We start from the raw sequence: 15,984 nt of genomic DNA on the forward strand, positions 1-15,984 counted from the left end.
GAAACCTCTGGAGGTCCGCAGGTTCAAGACCACTGCAGCCTTCGTCATCATCCAGTCAGTCATCACCACCTGTCAATCCCTTCATCAGTGGTCTTCAACCTGCGGACCTCCAGATGTTGCAAAACTACAACTCCCAGCATGCCCGGACAGCCGATGGCTGTCCGGGCATGCTGGGAGTTGTAGTTTTGCAATATCTGGAGGTCCGCAGGTTGAAGACCACTGGGAAGGAATTGATAGGTGGAGAGAGTTCACTCGAGTATGAGCCATGGGGGGCGTTTTCAGCACACAAAATCGTGCTGAAAAACTCGGCTTATACTCGAGTATATACGGTATGCATTACAGCTTGCTGTGTATGGGATGTTCAGCCGAAGACCGTGCACAGGGCCCATGTGGACCCCTTTCAGAGGTCTTTTGGGTCCATGCTTCAAAAGGTCACAGCTATTTGGTTGATACACTAATAGGTAGGCGGTTTTAATGTTATGGCTGATCAAAGTGTGCATGCATGAGCATTTGTAAAGAGGTACATTGAATAAAGGGGTATTCTTATCTCTCAGTAATGGTTTATTGCTTGGATGATAACCTTATGATCTGAAACTCTCCCCAATCCTCAGAAGAATTAGGCCACAGCTCTGAAACACAGTGTTTCCTAGCATAGACATCTGTTGTGCATGGGAAACTACAGCATTTGCAATGGTTCTAGCATGGTGGCTGGCTTTGAGCTGAATCAGTCTTCTTCCCCCTCTGACATCTGACAATATAGCCACTTCCTACATTTCTGCATAGAGGTTACAGGATCATGAAGGCATCTTCTTCCCTAATCTACCGTGCTACATAGAAAGCTAATCTATTGGCTTCTCTGCAGTGGCAGAAGATGGCTGCGCAGGAAGCGGATGTGGGGAGAGTGACTTGGCATGTGTGCTCTCCAGCACTACATTTGTACACAATGCTGTACACTGAAAAGTGTTGTCATACTAAGTAAACACAATACCATTTTAACCCCTTAAGGACCCAGCCATTTTTTGCAATTCTGACCACTGTCACTTTAAACATTAATAACTCTGGAATGCTTTTAGTTATCATTCTGATTCAGAGATTGTTTTTTCGTGACATATTCTACTTTAACATAGTGGTAAAATTTTGTGGTAACTTGCATCCTTTCTTGGTGAAAAATCCCAACATTTTATGAAAAATTTGAAAATTTTGCATTTTTTTAACTTTGAAGCTCTCTGCTTGTAAGGAAAATGGATATTCCAAATAATTTTTTTTTTTATTTACATATACAATATGTCTACTTTATGTTTGCGTCATAAAATTTACGTGTTTTTACTTTTGGAAGTCACCAGAGGGCTTCAAAGTTCAGCAGCAATTTTCCAATTTTTCACAAAATTTCCAAACTCACAATTTTTCATGGACCAGTTCAGGTTTGAAGTGGATTTGAAGGGTCTTCATATTAGAAATACCCCACAAATTACCCCATTATAAAAACTGCACCCCCCAGAGTATTCAAAATGACATTCAGTCCGCGTTTTAACCCTTTAGGTGTTTCACAGGAATAACAGCAAAGTGAAGGAGAAAATTCACAATCTCCATTTTTTATACTCGCATGTTCTTGTAGACCCAATTTTTGAATTTTTACAAGGGGAAAAAGGAGAAAATGTATACTTATATTTGTAGCCCAATTTCTCTCGAGTAAGCACATACCTCATATGTCTATGTAAAGTGTTCGGCGGGCGCAGTAGAGGGCTCAGAAGCGAAGGAGCGACAAGGGGATTTTGGAGAGTACGTTTTTTTGAAATGGTTTTTGGGAGGCATGTTGCATTTAGGAAGCCCCTATGGTGCCAGAACAGCAAAAATCCCCCACATGGCATACCATTTTGGAAACTAGACCCCTTGAGGTACGTAACAAGGAATAAAGTGAGCCTTAATACCCCACAGGGGTTTCACGACTTTTGCATATGTAAAAAAATAAAAATAAAATTTCACTAAAATGTGTGTTTCCCCCCAAATTTCACATTTTTGCAAGGGTTAATAGCAGAAAATACCCCCCAAACATTGTAACCCCATCTCTTCTGAGTATGGAGGTACCCCATAAGTTGACCTGAGGTGTACTATGAGTGAACTACAATGCTCAGAAGAGAAGGAGTCATATTTGGCTTTTTGAGAGCAAATTTTGCTCGGGGGCATGTCGCATTTAGGAAGCCCCTATGGTGCCAGGACAGCAAAAAAAAACACATGGCATACCATTTTGGAAACTAGACCCCTTGTGGAACGTAACAAGAAATAAAGTGAGCCTTAATACCCCACAGGGGTTTCACGACTTTTGCATACGTAAAAAAAAAATAAAAAAATAAAATAAAATGTGTGTTTCCCCCCAAATTTCACATTTTTACAAGGGTTAATAGCAGAAAATACCCCCCAAAATTTGTAACCACATCTCTTCTGAGTATGGAGGTACCCCATAAGTTGACCTGAAGTGCACTACGGGCGAACTACAATGCTCAGAAGAGAAGGAGTCATATTTGGCTTTTTGAGAGCAAATTTTGCTCGGGGGGCATGTCGCATTTAGGAAGCCCATATGGTGCCAGGACAGCAAAATAACCCCCACATGGCATACCATTTTGGAAACTAGACCCCTTGAGGAACGTAACAAGGCATAAAATGAGCATTTACCCCCCACTGGTGTCTGTCAAATCTTTGGAACAGTGGGCTGTACAACATTTTTAATTTGCACAGCCCACTGTTCCAAAGATCTGTCAGACACCTGTGGGGTGTAAATTCTCACTGCACCCCTCATTACATTCCGTGAGGGGTGTAGTTTCCGAAATGGGGTCACATGTGGGGTTTTTTTTTTTTTGCGTTTGTCAAAACCGCTGTAACAATCAGCCACCCCTGTGCAAATCACCTCAAATGTACATGGTGCACTCTCCCTTCTGGGCCTTGTTGTGCGCCCCCAGAGCACTTTGTGCCCACATATGGGGTATCTCCGTAGTTGGGAGAAATTGTGTTACAAATTTTGTGGGGCTTTTTTCCCCTTTACCTCTTGTCAAAATGAAAAGTATAGGGCAACACCAGCATGTTAGTGTAAAAAGTTTATTTTTTTTACACTAACATGCTGGTGTAGACCCCAACTTCACCTTTTCATAAGGGGTGAAAGGAGAAAAAGACCCCCAAGATTTGTTAGTCAATTTCTCCCGAGTACGGCGATACCCCATATGTGGCCCTAAACTGTTGCCCTGAAATACGACAGGGCTCCAAAGTGAGAGCGCCATGTGCATTTGAGGCCTGAATTAGGGATTTGCATAGGGGTGGACATAGGGGTATTCTACGCCAGTGATTCCCAAACAGGGTGCCTCCAGCTGTTGTAAAACTCCCAGCATGCCTGGACAGTCAACGGCTGTCTGGCAATACTGGGAGTTGTTGTTTTGCAACAGCTGGAGGCTCCATTTTGGAAAGAGTGGCGTACCAGACGTTTTTCATTTTTATTGGGGAGGGGAGGGGGGCTGTGTAGGGGTATGTGTATATGTAGTGTTTTTTACTTTTTATTTTATTTTGTGGTAGTGTAGTGTAGTGTTTTTAGGGTACAGTCACACGGGCGGGGGGATTACAGCGAGTTCCCGCTGCGAGTTTGAGCTGCCGCGCAAAATTTGCTGCATCGCAAACTTGCAGCCTGATACTCACTGTAAGCCCCCTGCCCATGTGAATGTACCCTGTACATTCACAGGGGGGGGACCTCCAGCTGTTGCAAAACTACAACTCCCAGCATGCCTGAGAATGTTTGGGAGTTGTGGTTTTGCAACAGCTGGAGGCACACGGGTTGGGAAACACTGAGTTAGGAAACAATGTTTCCCAACCAGTGTGCCTCCAGCTGTTGCAAAACCACAACTCCCAAACATTCTCAGGCATGCTGGGAGTAGTAGTTCGGCAACATCTTTAGAGCCAGATGTTGCCGAACTACAACTCCCAGCATGCTTGGAGTTGTAGTTTTGCAACATCTGGAGGACTACAGTTTGCAGACCACTAATACAGTGGTTCCCAATCTGTGCCCTTCCAGATGTTGCAAAACTACAACCCCCAGTATGCCAAAACTGTCCAGGCATGCTGGGAGTTGTAGTTCTGCAACATCTGAAGGGCCAGATGTTACAGAACTACAACTCCCAGCATGCCTGGACAGTAAGGACATGCTGAGGATGTGTAGTTTTGCAACATCTGGAAGGGCACAGTGGTCTCCAAACTGTGTACCTCCAGATGTTGCAAAACTGCAACTCCCAGCATGCCCAGACGCCAAGGGCTGTCTGGGCATGCTGGGAGTTGTAGTTTACAGGGTCCTATTACAGCAATGCATGTCGCTTTACGGCGACGTGCATTGCTGTAAAGGGCCCGACCGCGGCTGAAGATCTACTCACCTGTCGTCGCCGCCGCCGCCGTCTTCATCGTCTGGATCCGGGTCTTCAGGGACGAGGTAAGTACCGGGGCCGGTCCCCAGCACTCCCCCGTCCCCCGCCGCGTCCTCCGGTCTTCCTCCCGTCCTCTCCGGACTTTCAGGGGCCGGGCAGGACGGGAGGAAGTAACCGCCCCCCCTCCTGCGATTGGTCGGTTAACTAACCGACAGATCGCAGGGGATCGGAGGAGGTGGCCGGCTTGCCACCTCGCTCCGATACTCCAGCATGGTCCTGGCTGTCTGTGACAGCCGGGATCATGCGAAATTACCGGGTGGTCGGGTCCCAGAGACCCGATCAGCCCGGTATCGCCGCAGATTGCAAGGGCGATTTCCCTTGCGATTTGCGGCGATCGCCGACATGGGGGGCCTACATGGCCCCCCTCGGCGTTTGCCCTGGATGCCTGCTGAAGGATTTCAGCAGGCATCCAGTTCCGATCTCTGCCCGGCGAGCGGCAGAGACCGGAAAACGCCATGACGTATGCATACGTCATGGGTCCTTAAGACCCAGGGTGTGAAGACGTATGCATACGTCATGGGTCCTGAACAGGTTAAAGGATAAGTTTATAACAGGATAGCAGACATTATTCATTTTCAAGATCTATAAAATATGATAATTAATGGTGGAATAACTCCTTCCAGTACACACCTCTAGGACCCCCCCCCCCCTCAAAAAAAAATCGCATGAATGGAGGTGTGTTGTCCTCCACATAACCAGATCGGAAGCATGCATGCTCGGCCACCACTCTTATTCTCTACGGGTCTTCCCAAGATAGCCAAGTACAGTGGGGATCAAAAGTTTGGGCACCCCAGGTAAAAAAAATTATTAATGTGCATAAAGAAGCCAAGCAAAGATGGAAAAATTTCCAAAAGGCATCAAATTACAGAGTAGATATTCTTATAATATGTCAACAAAAGTTAGATTTTATTTCCATCATTTACACTTTCAAAATAACAGAAGACAAAAAAATGGCGTCTGCAAAAGTTTGGGCACCCTGCAGAATTTATAGCATGCACTGCCCCCTTTGCAAAGCTGAGACCTGCCAGTATCATGGATTGTTCTCAATCATCATCTGGGAAGACCAGGTGATGTCCATCTCAAAAGGTTTTAAATGCCCAGACTCATCTAACCTTGCCCCAACAATCAGCACCATGGGTTCTTCTAAGCAGTTGTCTAGAAATCTGAAACTGAAAATAGTTGACGCCCACAAAGCTGGAGAAGGCTATAAGAAGAAAGCAAAATATTTTCAGATGTCAATATCCTCTGTTCGGAATGTAATTAAGAAATGGCAGTCATCAGGAATAGTGGAAGTTAAGGCAAGATCTGGAAGACCAAGAAAAATATCAGACAGAACAGCTTGCAGGATTGTGAGAAAAACTATTCAAAACCCATGTTTGACTGCACAATCCCTCCAGAAAGATCTGGCAGACACTGGAGTTGTGGTACACTATTCCACTATAAAGAGATACTTATACAAATATGGTCTTCATGGAAGAGTCATTAGAAGAAAACCTCTTCTATATCCTCACCACAAAAGTCAGCGTTTGAACTTTGCAAATGAACATATAGACAAGCCTGATGCATTTTGGAAACAAGTTCTGTGGACCGATGAGATTAAAATTGAACTTTTTGGCCGGAATGAGCAAAGGGACGTTTGGAGAAGAAGGGGAATAGAATTTAATGAAAAGAACCTCTGTCCAACTGTTAAGCATGGGGGTGGATCAATCATGCTCTGGGTTGTATTGCAGCCAGTGGCACAGGGAACATCTCACGAGTAGAAGGAAAATGGATTCAATAAAATTTCAGCAAATTTTGGATGCTAACTTGATGCCATCTGTGAAAAAGCTGAAGTTAAAGAGAGGATGGCTTCTACAAATGGATAATGATCTTAAATACACCTCGAAATCCACGGGGGTTACAGCTAGAGGTGTAAACTGAAAGTTTTGCCATGGCCTTCACAATCTCCTGACCTCAACATAATTGATGGATAGACTTTAAAAGAGCAGTGCATGACAGACAGCCCAGAAATCTCAAAGAACTGGAAGACTTTTGTAAGGAAGAATGGGCAAAGATACCTCAAAACAAGAATTGAAAGACTCTTGGCTGGCTAAAAAAAAGCGTTTACAAGCTGTGATACTTTCCAAAGGGGGCAGTACAAGATATTAACTCTGCAGGGTGCCCAAACTTTTGCAGACGCTATTTTTTTTTGTTTTCTGTTATTTTGAAAGTGTAAATGATGGAACTTTTGTTGACATATTATAATAATTTCTAATCTGTAATTTGATGCATTTTGGAGATTTTTCCATCTTTCCTTGGCTTCTTTATGCACATTAATAAAAAATGTTTCCTGGGGTGCCCAAACTTTTGATCCCCACTGTACACCTGTTCACAGGTTGTGTGTGGTATTGCAGTTCACCTTCATTTATTTCAATGAATCTAAACCAGTGGTTCTTAACCTTGTTGGAGGTACTGAACCCCACCAGTTTCATATGCGCATTCACCGAACCCCTCTTAATTGGAAAAATAAAATATGATTTTTTAAATTCAAAAACATAGGAGGTATATATTTAAGCATATATTTATACATAGGTGCACAAAATGAACAAAACCATTAAGAACAAAACCATGAAAACATGATTTTCACACAAAAACATAATTAATATTTACTGCAAATCAGTGTGACTTCTGCTGTTGTCTTTCAGAGACCAGTTCTGAAATGCGCGGCTTTACCTTGGCAAGTGCCACTCTCATGTCATTTTCGCAACAATGGCAGTGTTTCCCCACATTAGGCAGGCAGTGTTCCCCCACATTAGGCAGGCAGTGTTTCCCCCCCCCCCCACATTAGACAGGCAGTGCCCCCCCCCCCCCCCATTAGGCAGGCAGTGTTCCCACCACATTAGGCAGGCAGTGTTCCCCCACATTGGGCGCAGGCAGTGTTCCCCCACATTGGGCCCAGGCAGTGTTCCCCCACATTGGGCCCAGGCAGTGTTCCCCCACATTGGGCCCAGGCAGTGTTCCCCCACATTGGGCCCAGGCAGTGTTCCCCCACATTGGGCCCAGGCAGTGTTCCCCCACATTGGGCGCAGGCAGTGTTCCCCCACATTGGGCGCAGGCAGTGTTCCTCCACATTATGTAGGCCAGTAGTCTTCAACCTGCAGACCTCTAGATGTTGCAAAACTACAACTCCCAGCATGCCTGGACAGCCAACGGCTGGGAATTGTAGTTTTGCAACATCTGGAGGTCCACAGGTTGAAGACCACTGATGTAGGCAGTGTTTCCCTCAGACATACAGCCTCCAGTCCAGCCATATACAGTGTATGGCTGGAGTCTGTATGCCTGTGTTCTGTCCACTTCAGTATTCCGATCACCGCTCCGGCTATAGCAGTAGGTCTCGGGACCGGTGGTCGGAGCACCGAAGATGACGTGCCGCTGGTCACTTACCAAGCTGGCCGGCGCGCGTCTTCCTTCTTCTCTATCCTCCGGTCCGACTTCAGTGACGCCCCGGCTTGCGCTATGTCCCGGCGGCCCTGCGTTTTTAAACTTAACGCAGGGCCGCAGGGAGTTACTAGTGATGGGGGGGAATTGCCCCGTCGCTACAGGACAGGGCAAACACCGGTTCTGCTAGGAGCCCCGGGCCAGCTCGGGGCCCCAAGCAATTGCTTGGTTTGCCTGTCCTGTTTCGACCTCCCCCGGCCGAACCCCGGGACTGACTCACCGAACCCCTGGGGTTCGATCGAACCCAGGTTAAGAACCACTGATCTAAAGTATAATACAAGACCTTACCCACATACAGGTTAAATCTGCTAATCTTGGACATCTTATTCCTTTAGTTTTAGAATCTGTTCACAACATGCCCAGTGTGTACGCTCAGTGTACAAACCGTAAATACAAGTGATAGGCATATAGCAGCATATACTAGGTCTGACGACATATAGGTTCATATAGGCTTTTTGTTTCCTGCTTCTAGGGAGAATAACTGTAACGCAGCATGAAACATGGCATGATTTCAACAATAAGGGCATCATATTGGAGCTCTGTGCAATCTAGATGTGTAACAATAGTACAATAGCCCGGACATCATCTGAAACCCTAATGAAAATATAAACTAAGAGCACCAGGTGCACAATGATAATCCCCGTCACCTGACGTACTGTTAAATGTATTTATTTATTACAAATACCAGAAAGACAAGGTGAAATTAAACATAAGTTCACCCACTGACCTTGAGAAGCCCTTCATCTTCTATACCCAAGCGCTTCATCACACAGAGGGAAGGTGCGGACAGACAGAACTGGAAATATTTATAGTGTCATGCTTGTCCCCAAGGGGCCGCACACGAATGAGCGATATGTGCCTAAATATACAGGTCTCATGGATACAGTACATGGCCTGAAGAGCATTCTGGAATGGAAACAAAAGGATGTGTGTCCATGTAGATACATACAGCAGATACATACTGTAGCTGTTGCAATAAAGTGTGTGTGTTGGGGTGGGGGGGCCTAATGCGACTGAAAATACAACTAAAATATTTGTCTCGAAAAATCTGGGGACAGATTGCAAAAACCAAGAACCCCTAACTTGTTACCAGTCACATATAGCAAAGTCATCTTGTCTACTGATGGGTCCCCAGACTCTGGATTGATCTTCAGACTCCTCCATGTGACCGGTGAACTCTGTGTGACACTGACATATCAAACTGTAGTAGATAACGTTACACCGCTAGTCAATGAAGACAGGATGGAAGCCAACCAATACACTGAACTCCATGCTACACAAGGCCAACACTTTATGTTGGTTTTTATACACAAACAAATACAGGCTTAACTAGGAGAGGTAACTCATATAAACAGCATTACAGCCCTAAGATCCATCTAAGCAGGCTTACATTGGTAAACTGGTACACCGCATCATATTTCTCTCGATCCCTCTTTAAGCAACACTTTCAGATCCTTTTCAGTAAGCATCTGTACTTATTGACCGTGGTGCAAAAGGGTCTATACCGTGCAAGTAATGTAAGTTTTATTTATCTACCTGATGAACTTTAGCAGTTATTAAATCAGCCGTATATTCTGGAGTTATGTATATTAGATATTTGGATGTATAATTACTAACTTGCTTACCAGTCCCCTGAGTGGGACATAGATGCCACCTACGGCTGAGTGGTGTGTGCAATTTAGCACCAAGGCATTCCAGACCACTTAGCCAAGGCCCTCAAAGTGTGGGCAGATACGAAGGTCAAGTGGACCCTGAAGGCTGAGGGAGCAGACAACCAATATGTAGACAGAACAGACAATTAAATCCAGGGGTCAGTTAAGAAAGTTGCCAGCATTCCTGCATGGTGTTGATCAGTGGGGAGATCCATGTAGGGCACCAGTGGTGGCTCTGGCATTTGACAAGTTGAAGATCCATAAGTGGACAATTGACCACAAACCCACTCACATTTTTTCTCTTTATCAGGTGCCACTAGGAAATTCTTAGTTCTCTATGCCAGGTACATATATAAGGTCTAAATTCTAATTAAGCCAAATAGCCAAGAGGCAAAAGTCTAGGTAAATAAAGTACAATACCGTGTTTCCCCGAAAATAGTACCTACCCCGAAAATAGGCCCTAGCCGGATTATCGGGGTGGGCTGCAATATAAGCCCTACCCCGATAAAAAGACCTAGACCAGTGGTCTCCAACCTGCGGACCTCCAGATGTTGCAAATGTTTGCAACATCTGGAGGTCCGCAGGTTAAAGACCACTGACCTAGACAATGCCCAGGCTGCAAATATTAAAAAGCAATCTTTAACTTACCTTCGTCCTCCGTTCCCCCGTTGCTAAGGAACCGGCCTCGCTGTCCTCCACTGTTCTCGCTCGCCGGCCGGCTTCTTACATGACAGTCAGCTCAGCCTATCATCGGCAGAGGCGGGACATCGCTGCGGCCGGTGATAGGCTGAAGGCTCTGAGACGTCACAACACCAGGAAGCAGCAAGAACAGCGGAGGGACCATGAGGCCTGTGCCTTAGCAACTGGGGGCGAAGGTAAGTTAAAGATTGCTTTTTAATATTTGCAGCCCGGGCACAGGAATAGATACAGCGCAGCGGCTGATAATTATTTGGCAGGGGGGGGGGAGAAGCTGCGCTCGCGGGTGAAAAATTATCAGTACCCCGATGTGGGGATTGTGGGGTGCAGCGCTGGGCTGATAAACTGGCGGGGGTGGGGGAGTTAGGGACGTTGGGGGCATTTACACCCCCATTATCATCATGTGATATGCGGAGTTCGCGCATATCACATGATGATAATGGGGGGGGGGGGGGGGGGTAAATAACGTGGAACTGCCATGTTGTTCAATGTGCATACCTTACCATAAATAAATAAGCCCTACCCTGAAAATTAGCCCTAGTGTGTTTTTTGGGGCTAAAATTTATATAAGACCCCGTCCTATTTTCGGAGAAACACGGTAGATAATACTAGCTCTTAAAATCTACTAAATATGGGAAAAGAAGGATTAAAGTCTGCAGAACCAGAGTCTAATACATGGTTATATAGTTTGTAAGGTTGAAAAAAGTTAAGTCCAATTTGTAACCCTACTGTGTTGGTCCGATAATAAAGAGCATATCAGTTTGCTAAGGGAGTTGTTGATCTTTGCGCACACCCAGTCCTAGCCTAGGCCAGTATAATGGTCTATTCACATGGCAAAATTTCTGCTTGGAATGGGAGTGCGGAATCCCATAGAAGTCTAAGGGCTTTAATTTGATGCGGAATTCCGCAAGCAGAAATTCTACCATGTGAATAAACCCTTAAGGACTCCAGCACTATGGCAGTGGACACGATGGAAGGAGCAGGCCTATTAGTTTTTGTTTAATGTAGTGGCATTAAAGAATTTTCCTTTTTAGGGAAGGAATGAGAGGGAAACCTTCAGCTGACCGTACATTTCACTGTGATATAGCTGTAAACCCTACACAAATCTTTTGGTGGAGCTTTCAAGTCTTTTCTGCAAGCTAAAGGAGAAAAACAAAAAGCTACACATTTAAATATGTTTATAGTGACCTTAACCATGAACCTGAATCCTATTAAAGATGCTCTCTGTGATAACTAGGTGAATGGACTTTCAGATATAAACAGTTTACACCTATCTGTCACCACTGTGAATGGATCAGATAAGAAAACCACACTACAAGGAAAGTCAGAAGAACAATGTGTCCTACAAAATCTGCTTGTCAGTGGTTGGCAATAGGGTCCTGGGTCTAATCTAAGACAAACCTAAGGTAAGGTTGGAGACTGGCATGGGATTTTGTTTGGCAATTCAGTTTTCTTTCACACTCCAAAAAACATAGGATACTTTATATCCATGTTAACAAATGTGTTGGAAACAACAATTTGTGCCCCTTACTAGCAGTCCTGGGGTCCAAGGTTCAAATTCCACCAAGGACAACATCTGCAAAGAACCTGTATGGGGAGAAAAAAAAGAGACCAGAGAGGGCGCCTCGTGTGATACCGTTGGGTGGTTGAGGGAAAAAGAAGGGAAGTAGGTGCGGGGATTGCAGGCCCCTTAGGTAGTAACTGTTCACCTTAGAGCAAGTATTAAACTTGCATATCAACCCAATGCACAGGTTACAAAATAGCCGGAACCGCTGCTGAGCCTGAGGTAACAGGTGAGGTAAAAACCGTCTCCTGGAGAGAGTAGGTGATCATAAAAGAGCAAAAAAGACCTCGCAAATGGCGCTGCTGGTTCCGTGGAGATGTAGGAATAAACCAAAATCCAAGGTGGAATATTGTAAAAGCTTGTGGATTTTATTGCAAATGAATAAAACCAATAAAAGCAATAAGAGCGCGATACAAGTTAAAGGGTACCTCTCATCAAATAAACTTTTGATATATTTTAGATTAATGAATGTTGAATAACTTTCCAATAGCATGTTAATGAAAAATATGCTTCTTTCTATTGTATTTTTCCCGATCAGTCCTGTCAGCAAGCATTTCTGACTCATGCTGGAGTCCTAAACACTCAGAGCTGCCAGCCTGCTTTGTTCACAGCCAAACAGGCTGTGAACAAAGCAGACTGGCAGCTCGTAGTGTTTAGGACTCCAGCATGAGTCTGAAATGCTTGCTGCCAGGACTAGTAGGGAGACCCCTAGTGGTCATTTCTTCAAAGTGGAAAATTAAATAGAAAGAAGCATATTTTTTTAATAACATGCAATTGTAAAGTTATTCTGCATACATTAATCTATAATATATCAAAAGTTTTTTTGATGAGAGGAACCCTTTAAGATTACGCGTTTCGGGGGAGCCACCCCCTTCTTCAGATCAGTATGCAGACTATACAAACAGAGATTCTATAAATACTGGAAAAAAGGGCGCCAGGTACATTAGGGGGCGGAGTTATGCAAATTACATACATGTGAAACAATAGGAAAAACCATAGAAACCGAATGTAATCAAAGAATGTCCATCTGAAGCGAAGAACTAATAACATTTGGTCCCCACTGTTACCTATATAAGATGGACAATCTTTGATTACATTCGGTTTCTGTGGTTTTTCCTATTGTTTCACATGTAATTTGCATAACTCCGCCCCCTAATGTACCTGGCACCCTTTTTCCAGTATTTATAGAATCTCTGTTTGTATAGTCTGCATACTGATCTGAAGAAGGGGGTGGCTCCCCCAAAACGCATAGTCTTAACTTGTATCGCTCTTTTATTGGTTTTATTCATTTGCAATAAAATCCATAAGCTTTTACAATATTCCACCTTGGATTTTGGTTTATTCCTACATCTCCACGGAACCAGCAGCGCCATTTGCGAGGTCTTTTTTGCTCTTTTATGATCACTAACATCTGCAAAGGAGTTTTATGTTCTCCGTGTTGACCCCCAAAAGGGATTGGGACGGATTTGAGTGATGTAAAAGCATTGCACAATATGTTGGTGCTATATAAATAAAGAACTATCATCAGAAAATCATGATTTCTTCCTTTAAGAAGTGCCGTTGACAGCACTTCCGCCCAAAACCTGTCTAAGGAAGGGGCATGCGACATCAAACACAATTTTTTTGTATGGAGAAGACTGCATTGCAAGTAGGGATTGGCCCTTCTCAAAAAAGTGCCAATTATTTTATATATATATATATATATATATATATATATATATATATATATATATATATAGTAAGAGCGAATAATGCTGTTCACACAACCAGATAGCTGTTGGCTAAACACTTGTTCAACCAACAGCTATGTCTGCGGATTCCTCTATATACATATGAACACTCAGTTCAAGTGAGTGTTCATATGTTCTAAATAAAGGGATGAGTTGTAAGCCTCTGCCAAACTCCTCTAGTTACAGCTTACCTCCTCAAGAACAAGAGGATAGGGCAGTTGAAAACAAACATGCCATATCCTTCTACTCCTCAACACCATCTGTCGGAAGGCCACCATAAACATCAGACAGTAGCCCAGTCCTTCTAAGGCTGGGTTCACACTACGTTTTCTCCCATACGGGAGCGCATACGGCAGGGGGGAGCTAAAAGCTCGCGCTCCCGTATGTCACCGTATGCGCTCTCGTATGTCATTCATTTCAATGAGCCGACCGGAGTGAAACGTTCGGTCCGGTCGGCTCATTTTTGGGCCGTATGCGCTTTTACAACCGGACCTAAAACTGTGGTCAACCACGGTTTGAGGTCCGGTTGTAAAAGCACATACGGCGCAAAAATGAGCCGACCGGACCGAACGTTTCACTCCGGTCGGCTCATTGAAATGAATGACATACGGGAGCGCATACGGTGACATACGGGAGCGCGAGCTTTTAGCTCCCCCCTGCCGTATGCGCTCCCGTATGGGGGAAAACGTAGTGTGAACCCAGCCTAAGGCTGGGTTCCCATCAGGTTTTTACCATACTGTTTTCAATCCGTTTTTATAAAGAAAACCGTATGGCAAAAACGGATGGAACAGTATGGAAAAAAGTAAACCGTATGCGTTTTTAAACAGTATACTGTTTTTAAAAGTGCATACATTTCCGTCAGTTTTTTAAGAAAAAAAAAACATACGTTTTTGAAAATTTTGTCCATTTTTAATGGGAGGGGTCTTGGGTGGGGAATTTAGAATTCAAATGCGCATGTGCAAAGTAAAAACGTATACGTTTTTCCTGTATGGAACCGTATTACATGTGCGTTTCCCATTGACGTCCATGTTTTTAAACCGGAGACAAAATTGTGGTCAACCACGGTTTTGACTCCGGTTTAAAAACCGTACTGCAACCGCATAAGTTTTTTTTTTTTTTTAATATGGACGTCAATGGGAAATGCACATGTATACGGTTCCATACGGGAAAAACGTATACGTTTTTACTTTGCACATGCGCATTTGAATCCTAAAGTCCCCACCCAAGACCCCTCCCATTAAAAATGGACAAAATTTTAAAAAACGTATGTTTTTTTTTATATAAAAACTGACGGAACTGTATGCACTTTTAAAAACAGTATACTGTTTAAAAACGCATACGGTTTACTTTTTTCCATACTGTTCCATCCGTTTTTTTGCTATACAATTTTCTTTAGAAAAAACGGATTGAAAACAGTATGGCAAAAACGTGATGTGAACCCAGCCTAATGAGTATGGTGGCCTTCAAGTATTACACAGACATATCAAAAGTTTGATTGGTCAAGAACACTGTGCAGAGACCCCCGCCGATCTCTAGATATAGCCGGGAGAAGTATGAGGCTGTGTGCTTCTCTCCCCAACAATTTGCTATGTCTAACTCCTAGAAGGAAACGGGCTCGATAGACCTGAAAGACTAGTCAGTCTTAGATGTAGGAAGGAAAGGAAGGTAAGTATTTTTTTTTTTTTTTTTTTTTTTTTTACTGCCCCCCAGCAATATACAATCTTTTTTTGGAGCAAAGTAAACAGATCTGTTAAAATAAGTTACCCATCACTTTATCTTCTGAAACTATTCCTAGTCTGTATGCCTGAGATAGGGAAAGTAGACTGACACTTGGTACACTTGATAAAAATATATACAGTACAGACCAAAAGTTTGGACACACCTCATTCAGAGTTTTCTTAATTTTCATGACAATGAAAATTGTAGATTCACACTGAAGGCATCAAAACTATGAATTAACACATGTGGAATTATATAAATAACAAAGTGTGAAACAACTGAAAATATGTCATATTCTAAGTTCTAGCCACCTTTTGCTTTGATTACTGCTTTGCACACTCTTGGCATTCTCTTGATGAGCTTCAAGAGGTAGTCACCTGAAATGGTCTTCCAACAGTCTTGAAGGAGTTCCCAGAAATGCTTAGCACTTGTTGGCCCTTTTTGCCTTCACTCTGTGGTCCAGCTCACAACAAACCATCCCGTTTGGGTTCAGGTCCGGTGACTGTGGAGGCCAGGTCATCAGGCGCAGCACCCCATCACTCTCCTTCTTAGTCAAACAGCCCTTACACAGCCTGGAGGTGTGTTTGGGGTCATTGTCCTGTTGAAAAATAAATGATGGTCCAACTAAACGCAAACGGGATGGAATAGCATGCAGCTGCAAGATGCTGGGGTAGCCATGCTGGTTCAGTATG

General features: G+C 43.9%; 1 protein-coding gene across 6 annotated transcripts in view; it reads right to left on the reverse strand.

The window, feature by feature from the left end:
* The window catches only part of CEP85L (centrosomal protein 85 like), a 185,407-nt gene that overhangs the window by 55,540 nt on the left and 113,883 nt on the right, over positions 1-15,984 (reverse strand). The window lies entirely within an intron of this gene.

The sequence above is a fragment of the Hyla sarda genome, chromosome 3 (genome assembly GCF_029499605.1).
Source record: "Hyla sarda isolate aHylSar1 chromosome 3, aHylSar1.hap1, whole genome shotgun sequence".
Lineage (NCBI taxonomy): Eukaryota > Metazoa > Chordata > Amphibia > Anura > Hylidae > Hyla > Hyla sarda.